The sequence below is a fragment of the Trachemys scripta genome, chromosome 12 (assembly GCF_013100865.1).
Source record: "Trachemys scripta elegans isolate TJP31775 chromosome 12, CAS_Tse_1.0, whole genome shotgun sequence".
Taxonomy (NCBI): domain Eukaryota; kingdom Metazoa; phylum Chordata; order Testudines; family Emydidae; genus Trachemys; species Trachemys scripta.
The window spans coordinates 15,661,619-15,671,947 of NC_048309.1; the positions used below are offsets into that span (position 1 = coordinate 15,661,619).

Consider the following 10,329-nt stretch of genomic DNA (forward strand, 5'->3'; position numbering starts at 1 on the left):
TCGTCCCACAACACCTAGCAACAGAAGCACTGTGGGATAGGTACCCACAGTGCATTGCTCACGCTGTTGATGATGGTGCCCCCCCTGTGGACACGATCTGCCGACAGAGGGAGCAAGTGTGAACATGAAATTGTGATTTTTAACATGTTGACTTTTGGTTGTCAACATCATTTTTGTCTACACAAATTGGTAGTGTAGACATGGCCCTAGTTAGCTTGCTGCAAATAGCAATAGGGATGTGTTATCATGGGTTGTAAAAGCCTGCCTGGCCCCCTGGTTACATACATGTTTGGCTAACCTCCACTTAAGCCAATGCTGCTGCATCCTCACTCCTATTTTTAGTGAGCTAGATATTAAAGCTAGCCTGGCTATGTCTACAGAAGCTGCAAATTACACCCCCACTGGCAGTGTAGGTGTAGCCTTAGTTATTCATTGGAGGTCTATCCAAGTACTAACCCAACACAGCATGTGTAGTCTAATAGTATCACAACACAAAGTGACGAGGCTGCTGCTGCCAAGGTACATACAAGATATATGCAAGATCCAGTAGACACTGTCCTCAGTACTGGTTCCAAGGGATCCAGAGTATGTTGTCAATGAAATATGGATCAAGGCTCCGCTGCTCAGCTCAGAAGGGAATGTTGTGGGTTATTGTGTCAATCTGCAAATGCTTCATACACTTCCACTGACATTTTATGGCCCCCAGGATCCATTAATAGTATACATATTAAGAAAAATAATGGTTCCATTACATTTCCATCACATTGAAGAAGCTGAAAAACTCAAATGTCATTGGTGAAGGATTATATTTTTGGAGCTTTTCAAGTAGGCATTAAAGGGGCAAGGCTGAGAGGTCCAAAGTTTAACCTTCCCTAAAAATAACATATCAAGGCAGACAAATCCAACTGCCCTTCAAACAAAAATTACTGCATTGTTAAAATGTCAGCTCCTTTGCTAAGCGACCCACCAACAAACCCAGGGTGTTTGCTGGTAACTGCAGGTGTATGCAAGCCAAAACAAAGCTGGGGGAATCTAACTTAAGTTTTGATGGAATCTCTGGAAGGAAAGACTGAAAGAAGAAAAATCACAAGGGAAAACATTCATAAACATTCATGGTGAAAGGGTCTGATCCTGAATCTTTTTGCAGGCAAAACTCCCTATTAAATCATGAAGGCCCAGATCCACAAAAGTATTTAGCCTCCTAATTTCCTAATTTCCATTGAAATCAATGGAATTTAGAAGCCTAAATACCTCTGTAAATCTGGACCCTAGTGACCAAGTGAAATTTTCCTACGTAATTTAGGAGCCTAAATTTCATTTTAAAAATAATTTAGACACTGAGTTTTAGGTGTTGTGCTGCTCAGCTTTGCAAAGTCTGAGTCCCATTTACAAAAGGGGTTTAGGAGCCTAAAACACATCAAAAGTCATAGAAGTTAGGCTCCTAAGCCACATGGGCACATTTGAAAAAATTACCTTAGAGTACTGTGGGTGCTTTAGAAATAATTATAAAAATGATAACATACCACTTGGACTTCTGCCTCCATACTTTTTGCCTGTTGAATTAAGCCAAAAAGGACTAAATGTGATAGTCCAGATTCTGATCTCAGATACACTGAGAGTCACTCTGTTGAAGTCAAAAGTGAATTATTAAGATAATAAGGCCAGGATAGGCACTCACTGGAGTTACTCTGCATTTGCACCAGTGTAACTGAGTTCAGAATCTGACCCTGTATCCTTAACATAATCTTATGTGTCTAAGGTATTACAGTGCATATGTGATATATGAGCTTTCACACAAGATTAAGCATGGAATGTAATAAATCTCATATAAGCCATAGGTCTGAGATTTGTAATGTCTCACTGCAAACCAAAGAAAAATCTTTCTGAATAAGAGGGATATGCTTTTAAACTCCCTTTAAATTAATGCAAAACAAAGGAATCTCCCTTCAGATTAAATTTGGCAGGTCTGTTTAACGTTACTTAAACAATGTCCCCCTCAGCCTCCAATAATGTATTATATGGAATTGTACAGGGAATTCAAAAAGTATCCAGTAGAGGGCACTATGCACGTTACTTGTACATCTGGTATTTTCAAGTAGATTTACTAGGATGAAATCATACATGTAATATATTCAGAATGAATGTTAAACCTATTTGGATTATGTGGGTAGTTGTTATGACGATGTTAAATATAATTTTACTTTGTAATTATAGCATTAGCCTATGTCTATAAAAACAATTGTTTCACAGTACAATAACTAATCTTATAATTAAGATTGTTTAATAATTTATCCTCTTGTTATTTAAATCATAAGGCAAGGAAGCTAATAGCTTTTTAAAAGACTACATAAAACCATGGATTATAAATTTTCAGTTCAGATCTGTGAAGATTTTATTTCTCAATATAATTTATAAATATACATCAAAGGTCATACCTATTTAACAAATTAATTTAAATGTGGAAATACACATTTTTACACTGAAGTAACAGAACTTTTGCTATTTACTAACCACTTTGTAACCACAATAAATGCTCTCTTTCTCTAGGGTGATGAGATGTCCCGATTTTATGTTGCATCCGAAGAAGTGAGGTTTTTACTCACGAAAGCTTATGCCCAAATAAATCTGTTAGTCTTTAAGGTGCCACCAGACTCTTTGTCGATTTTATAGGGACAGTCCCGATTTTTGGGTCTTTTTCTTATATAGGCTCCTATTACCCCCCACCCCCATCCCAATTTTTCACACTTGCTGTCTGATCACCCTATCTTTCTCTCCATATGTATCTATATCTATCTCATACAAGACCAAAAGGACACAATCCCATTTTTCCCCGCAGGTCACTTTTAAGACACATTTAGTTTATGCGAGTTCAGCCATTGTTCCAACTCCCTTGGGCTTCCAAAAGATATCCTGACCTTCCCTCTCCTCCAACTCATCCCTTTCTATATAGTCCAACTCCCAAGAGATGACATGAGCATACGAAGCCTCTGATTCAAGTAGATACTTAAGCAAGTGGGACTTTTCATGTGTTTAAGGTTCTGGATGTGCTTAACTACCTTCTTGGATCTGAAAGTTAAGGGCTGGTCTACACACAGTTTATGTACTTATTTCAATAATAAATCAACATAGGATACTCTCAGGCTGAAATAAGAGGGTCCACAGAACAGTTTGCATGGATGTAGCTAAATTGGTTTAGAAACTGAACTAATTAGAAAAGTTCAGTTAAGGTAATTGTCCAGCTGATAATGACAGGTCACTGGTGAGGCTGGGAATGTGCTCATGTGCTGTTATTGCTGACATCCTGCATCTTTTTTCTTTTGAGAGATTCCTATACACTCCTTCCATACGCCTTGATGGGTGTTATGTGGCTTAATTCATTAATATTAGTAAAGTGCTTTATGGTCTTTGGAGGAAAAGTACTAACATTTATCATATTAGCAATCCTAAGATGGGTCAGGATTTAAATACTTCCCTTTTCTCACTATAAATATAATCAAAGTGCCAAAGATTAAATATTTGCTTTTTTCATATGCATGAGAAAAATAAACATATGTTGCTTTTTAAAGTGAATTCCAAAAGAATGCACAATCAGCCAGCAACAATAAATTGTAGCCTTGCATCCATTGTTTTCAAGAGTTACATTTTAGAATTCACTTTGAACCCAGTTACCCAATTAGCTGCTCAGAACATCAGTGTTCAATTTGGATAATCTCTAGCCAAGCATTTTATTAGGAGTTTGTGGAAAAGCAAAACGTGAACAAAACCATACAACAAATAGTCCAGAATGCAGTGGAAAATAACGAAAACCAACAACTAACACAAACACACCAGAGGAAGACACAGCAAATGAAGATGAGTAAATAGGCACTTGGGCATTGAAATCAATAGAGCTATGGCCATTTACCCTAGCTGAGGATCTGGTCCATTAAGTTAATATGAACAAGTTCCATGTTTAGGAGGAAATGACAGGCTCTCCGCAGAGATTGTTATCTCAACAAACAGTGATTGTATAGGGCTGACGTGCAGAGATGTATTTATGGAATCTTCTGTGAGGGCCAGATTTTGCCCTTGTTTGCAGAGGGCAGTGGGGGAGTATGGTGTGCACATCACAAGGCAGCACTTGGGCTGGTTGCATGCATGTATTTGAAAGAAGAATTGGCATTAAGGGTGGTTATTTTTGTTGTATTATTTTGAAGTGAGTGTGGCTGATCATAAAAACTAACACACTGAGAATAATCAAGAGGACAACTGTTAACAGAATTTCCAATTTTCAGCAATCCCTCTTCCCCCATGTACTGGTGTCTCTATTTCTCTTGCTAGAAATTCTAAAGGAACACTAGTTATTATCACTATTCTGTTCCATGCTATCAGTTGCCTTTTGAATCATATCCAGGATCCCTGTCTTTATGTTTAAGATTTGGTACCATCTCCCCTTCTGCCTACATCTCAGCACAAATATCTTCCTCCTACTTTCCATACCCCCTCAGCCCTTGAGCTCTTTTCTCAATCAGAACCTCCTACCTTTCTGCTTTCTCTTCCCACTCTTATTTCTATGGCTTCCCTCATGCATCTCCTTGTGCCTAAAATGCCCTCCATATCCAACTTCACAAGAAGAGCCACCCCTCTCCTCTTTCAGTTCCTTTCTCAAAACACACATCTCTCTGCCATAAAGACCGACATGAAGAAAGTATTAATCTTCTCCCCAGGGAAGCTGGTAAGAAAACAAATAACCCTGTCCCACTAGGTTCTTTTTACTGGGCTTGTCCTCATTAGGTGCTTTGAGAGTCTTCCTTGGTGGATTTTTTTAAAAAAGATTTTAAAACTCTGGGAGACAGGATGAAACATCTCCTGTTTGTTCTGAATGGTGCTGAGCCCGCTAGCAGGGCTGAACAAATTGAGAAGGCCCAAACTTGGCAGGTGCTGAGCACCCACAGCTCCCATTGAGGGCAACTCAGTCACCTCATAGGACCAGGACTAGACTCCTGTGGTGACAGTGAGAGGCCTTCATTGTAAAAACGGTGCAGAGAACCAAGGGGAAAGCAAAATTGGGGCTCCAAAGCCTGGGTTTAGATTGGGAGGCGACCTGCAAAGAGGGAAATATTGGTCTCTGTGTTTGGATCTGATATTGATAGAAGTCCTGAAAGGGTTTTGTTCAAAAGAAAAGGGGTGTGTGTTTGTGTGTGTGTGTGTGTGGGGGAATGGTCTGGGGAGAAAGGGATGGGAAGGACGCTGTTGGTATTGTACGTTATAAACGCAAGGCTTTTCACCCGGGAAAACTATGAGAACTATGGAAGTGTGACATGACAAAAGACAAGAGTGAAAACTGAGCAAAACTGGCCTGTCTGCAGAAGGAAAGGTGCCTAGGCTGTTACTGACATTGGGTATAGGCAATGGGGGCAGCTGAACCTGCGCCAAACATGGGCTAGCTGCAAGGGTAGCCGAGGGCAAACCAGGTTCAGCGCCCTTTCAGCCAGGGGGATTAAAACCGAGGGAAAGGCTTGGGTGGGCCCAGGAGCCGGGAAGAGTGTGAGACTAGGGGAAGGGGAGAAGGAGATGGGAGAGGTAGTGGATCAGGGCCGGAGAAAGGGGAAGAAAAGTTGGGAGAAGAGGGACACGGGCAGCGAAAGGCAGGGGCCAGAGGAGAAGGGGAGGTGGGAAGAGGGGAAGGAAAGGGGTGCGGGCAGGCAGGGAGCGGGGAGTCCGCCAGGGCACAGCCTGTTTGCCATTAGCCTGCAGCACGGTGGGGACTGGAGGAGAGAGCGCCTGGGATGCTTCCTGATGAATAGCAGAGGGTCCGGGCCGTGACCGCAGGCTTAGCATGTGCTGGAGCCTCGCCGCACTTTCCCAGCCCCCCTGCCAGGATGGGGGGAGGGAGGGAAGGGAAGAGAGGCAGCGAACGGGACGGGGCGATCCGCATCCAGCAGCGCAACCAGCAGCCCGGGGCCGCGGCTTCCTGGAAGCGGAGCGGGGAGGTGGGGACAGGCAGCCGCGATAAGGCGGCGGCTATCGGGGCGCCAGCTGCGGAGCTGGGCAGCAGACGGCGCACGCCCGGCGGAAGGTGCGGAGCCCGGGTCCCTCCCGCGCTGAAGGCAGGTAGGAGACACCGCGCTGCGGGGAAGGGCCAGACCCTGCCGGGCGGTGGGAGGATGACCCGAGCTCGGGTGGCCACGGGGGCCGCTCGGGGGTAGAGGGGAGGCGCTGCCCGCCGCCGGTGCACCCGCCCCTGTGGGAAGGGGCTAGAGACACCAGAAGGGAAAAAAAAGATGCTTCCGTGGGGGGGTTTCCAGCAGGGATCGGTGCACCTGCAGGGGGTGTGCATGTTCCCAGGTGAGTAGCCACTCCGAGATCTGCAGGCACCGGGGGGACAGTGACCAGCCAGGCGCATGCATCTATCTGTAGGAGGGGCACAGGCACCGAGGGCTGCAGATGCACCTACAGGGGGTGCACAGCCAGATACCCTGAGAGAGGGTGTAAATGCACACCCGGGGGAGACCCGGATGGAGCCGGAGGAGGAGGATGGCTGTCTGCAGCAGGTGGGAAAAGCAGGGCAAAGGCACAGGGCACTGCTTCTCCCACCATATTTTGGATGTGTCATTGCCTGGGCTGGTTACATTGGAATGACTCTTTTTTGACTGCATGGAGATGGTTTTTGTTTGCTCATAAATATAGACTCAGGTTTTGGGTCTCAGGCCAGTTACATTTTGCCTTTGACAATGTTTAGATTCTCTGTAAAAAGTGTTTCAATTAAGTTGGGCCATATGGAAATTGCATTGGTCATCAACTAAGGAAGCGCAGTGTTGCTAGGAAAAAATAAAGTTTTGTATTTGTGTTGGAGAGTGTACGGGATGGTGGTCAGAGCAAAGGGCTGGCATTCAGCACTCCTGGGGTCCATCTTTGGCAACAGAACCAAGTCTTAATCCCTATATGCCTCAGTTTCCCCCACTGTAAAATGGGGATAACTATCAAACCTATTAATGAGATTTAATTATTTTTTGTAATGCATTCATGAAATACTTTATGGGAATGAAAAGAAGATTATATAGAAGGATAACAAACTATGTAAAATTCACCTTGAGGGATATTTGGTATGGAACATAGTGACACATGTCCTAAAAACAGCTAGTTGACAGTGGTGGCTAATGGAACGTGAATCTGAGAACACCTTACACACAAATCTAGCCTTGGTGTCGCTATTGATTCTCCTCATGCTATGCTGCCTCTGCTATTCATTTCACTTTGCGGAGTGAGTGACACATGCACTGCATGCAGAGTAGAGAAGAGGGTGCACAATACACACCAGGACAGGATAGACCTGATGTCAATGAATGGCAAGTCAAATTCCACTTGTTTGCCTAAGGGATGGGGAAGTGAGTCACTAAAGATACACACACCCTGCATATATGACATGACATTGCACAACTGGCCTGGAATACAGTGGGGTCTTATGAAGGATGAAGTATCCAGCCAGCAATACTGGATTGGGAGGATTGGTAAACTGCCCTAGGATGACATCTCCAGTATCCCCATCTTGTGCTCTGCCTTGGAATCAGTTTGTAGCAGGAGCAAAATACTAATATTTCTATATGGATGACATAGAGCCAAGACCTGGGAATCATAGGCCAAACAGTGGGATGGGTCCTGGGCTTCTCTATGAGTGAATGTAGAGAGGAGAGGATTCCTTTCGATCAGATTAGAGCCCTCTGTGTTCCCTAAAACTTCCCTCCACAGGGGCAATGGTTAGTGGATCCTTGTAGCTGCTGTTCTAACAACCCCACCCCATTTCCTCCCTGAAATTTGTCCCTTTGCAAATGCAGGATCTAGTTTCCCCAAAAAGAATCTGGTAGGTGTCGTCTTCTTTTTTGATTGTAAAGCAACTACAAGATCCAGTTTACTTGGAGGGAAGGATGATGGATTACAGGAAATGTGTCCTGTAGACATGCTTGAAGGGTGAGAGGCTGAAGGTATGGAGAACAAGGGTAAGATGGGGGTTCCCGTCATAGGCAGTTGTGTGAAATAAGGCAAGGAGTTAAGTGTGGGAGAAGGACCCAAAGAGAGTTGTTAATTATGAAGTTTGGGTGGAGCAAAGGAGAGGGGGATTGGAAGGAAAGAAGATATTTTATATATAAAAATGTCAATAAATAGATATGTAATATTAGCTTTAATAAACATTTTAAACTAATGTTAAAATTATCTAATACACAGGTTAAAAAAAGAGTTTCCATACATCTCGGTATAATGCTTAAATTATCCACAAGTACAAAGTTTGGTTTAAAAAGTCAGAAGGCCAAGAGGAAGTGAATAGGCAGAATGGAATCATCCAAACTGTAGTTTGCCCTGTACTAGATTTTGAATGATGACTGGCTGATGACAATCCAAAGTTACCCACAGAACAACTCTTGCAAAAAGCATCAGCAGACCTTTACTCATTACACATGCTCAGGATCCCGAGTTTAATTTTGATCTGAAGACGGCACCTCCAACAGCACAACAGGGACATACAGAGCCAGTTTTGAAATACCAATTTTATCCTCTTTTTCTAACTTTTCCATTTCTGTTGCCAGTTTGTTCTCTCCAAGCACTAATATTTAAACCAAAATGTCTTCAAAGACAGAAGGCCTATAGCCATGATTTCTGTGGAGTACGGCTGCAAGGGGAAAATTGATGTTCAGCCAGTCATTGAATTTGATCATTAGTGATGGAGGGAACTCTGTGATGATTTTGTTTTCTTCCTCACTGATGCTGGAAATGCTATAATCATAGTGTACAGATTCAGTTTATCTTTTAATTGAGCAAGAAGTAAGTTCAGCTGTTTCAAGTTAGATGATAAAATCTGTTTCACAGGGAACTTAAAGTGCTGTAATGATCATTGTTTTCACCATGTTTTACTACTGCTACTCCACGCTGAGCCCAGAATGAGAAATGGATTCTGTTCTGGCCCTTGCATTATGAGTTAAGTTCCAACTCCATTAATTTTTACCTTGAGGTGTCAATCTCAATTTCAGCCTAACTAGATCACTAATGGGCCTCATTGGGTCATAATCATTGGTGATAATGTATTAGCCTGAAAGAACCTAGCTTGCCTTTCAAAACCCAAGCTGAATTTGAAGGGCTGACTGGTAGTTAGAAAACACCCCCACCCCTCTATCTCTTTACTTGTTAACTGAGCAAATTTGATCTCAAGGCATTGGGAGACAATAGTTTGACCTAGAGTCATTCGGATGCAATTGTTAGTGACATTTCAGAGCAGCACTATATGGTAAGTAGGCTTATTGTGAGGTTCCTTAATTATAACAACCAACAGGGAAAGAAGATTGGAAAAGATCAGAATAAATATCTCTAATATAATCCGAAGAAGTGGGCTGTAGTCCACGAAAGCTTATGCGCTAATAAATTGGTTAGTCTCTAAGGTGCCACAAGTACTCCTGTTCTTTTTGCGGATACAGACTAACACGGCTGCTACTCTGAAACCTATCTCTACCAAGGAAATGTAGCCTTATGATTAAAGTACATGATTGGGAATCAGGGTTACTGGGTTCTATTTCTACTTCTGTCCTGCTCTTTCTGTGTAACTTTGAATAAGTTGCTCAGGGTACAACTTCCAAAGTGTTCACCAATTTTGAGTGCCTCAGTTTTTGGTGGCTCAATTTGAGATACACAAACCATGATTTTTTAATGGTGCTCAATACCTACAACTCCAGCTAAAGTCAGTGGGATCTGTGGATCCTCGGCACCTCAGTAAATCATGCCCTACAGGTGTCAAGATAAGCAACCAAAAATAAAGGCACCCAAAATTAATGGCCACTTTTGAAAATTTTGGCCTAAGTAGTGTGCCTCAGGTTTCTCATCTGTGAAATGGTGATAATACTGTAGTGCAGTAATGGTTAGTCCATGTTTATATAGCCCTTGGAAGAAGATAAGTACTAAGTATTGTTAGTTTCTCCATTATCCAGGAGGACTTTACTCTGGAGGGCATTCTGCACCCAAAAAATTAAAAATTCTGTGCACAATATTTTAAAATTCTTCAAAATTCTGCAAATTTGATTTCTCAAATAAATGTGGAGGCTCCAGCATGGCATGGGGGAGCACAGGCCACTGGCTGCATGGAAGTAGAAGAGCACTGTGCAGCTCACCCCCAGGACACAGACTCAGTGGTGAGACAGTACCCAACCCTGACACAGTGCAAGGACCGGGCCTACCCCAGAAACATCCCAGGGCCCTGCCCCTCCATGCCAGGTGCACCAAGCGTGGGCAAGCAGGCTCAGTAAGGCAGGATCCAAGTGTGGACAGGGCCGGCTCTAACTTTTTTGCTGCCCCAAGCAGCAAAAAAAA

The 10,329-nt window shown here is 43.1% G+C and overlaps 1 protein-coding gene across 2 annotated transcripts in view; it reads left to right on the top strand.

Annotated features, from left to right (window-relative positions):
• Positions 1 to 5,953: 5,953 nt before the first annotated feature.
• Positions 5,954 to 10,329, top strand: part of RIPOR3 (RIPOR family member 3) — a 68,515-nt gene continuing 64,139 nt past the window's right edge. For both annotated transcript variants that reach the window (XM_034787539.1, XM_034787540.1), the window contains exon 1: positions 5,954 to 6,093. The gene's annotated coding sequence lies outside the window, so the exon portion shown is untranslated. The remainder of the gene's footprint in view (positions 6,094 to 10,329) is intronic.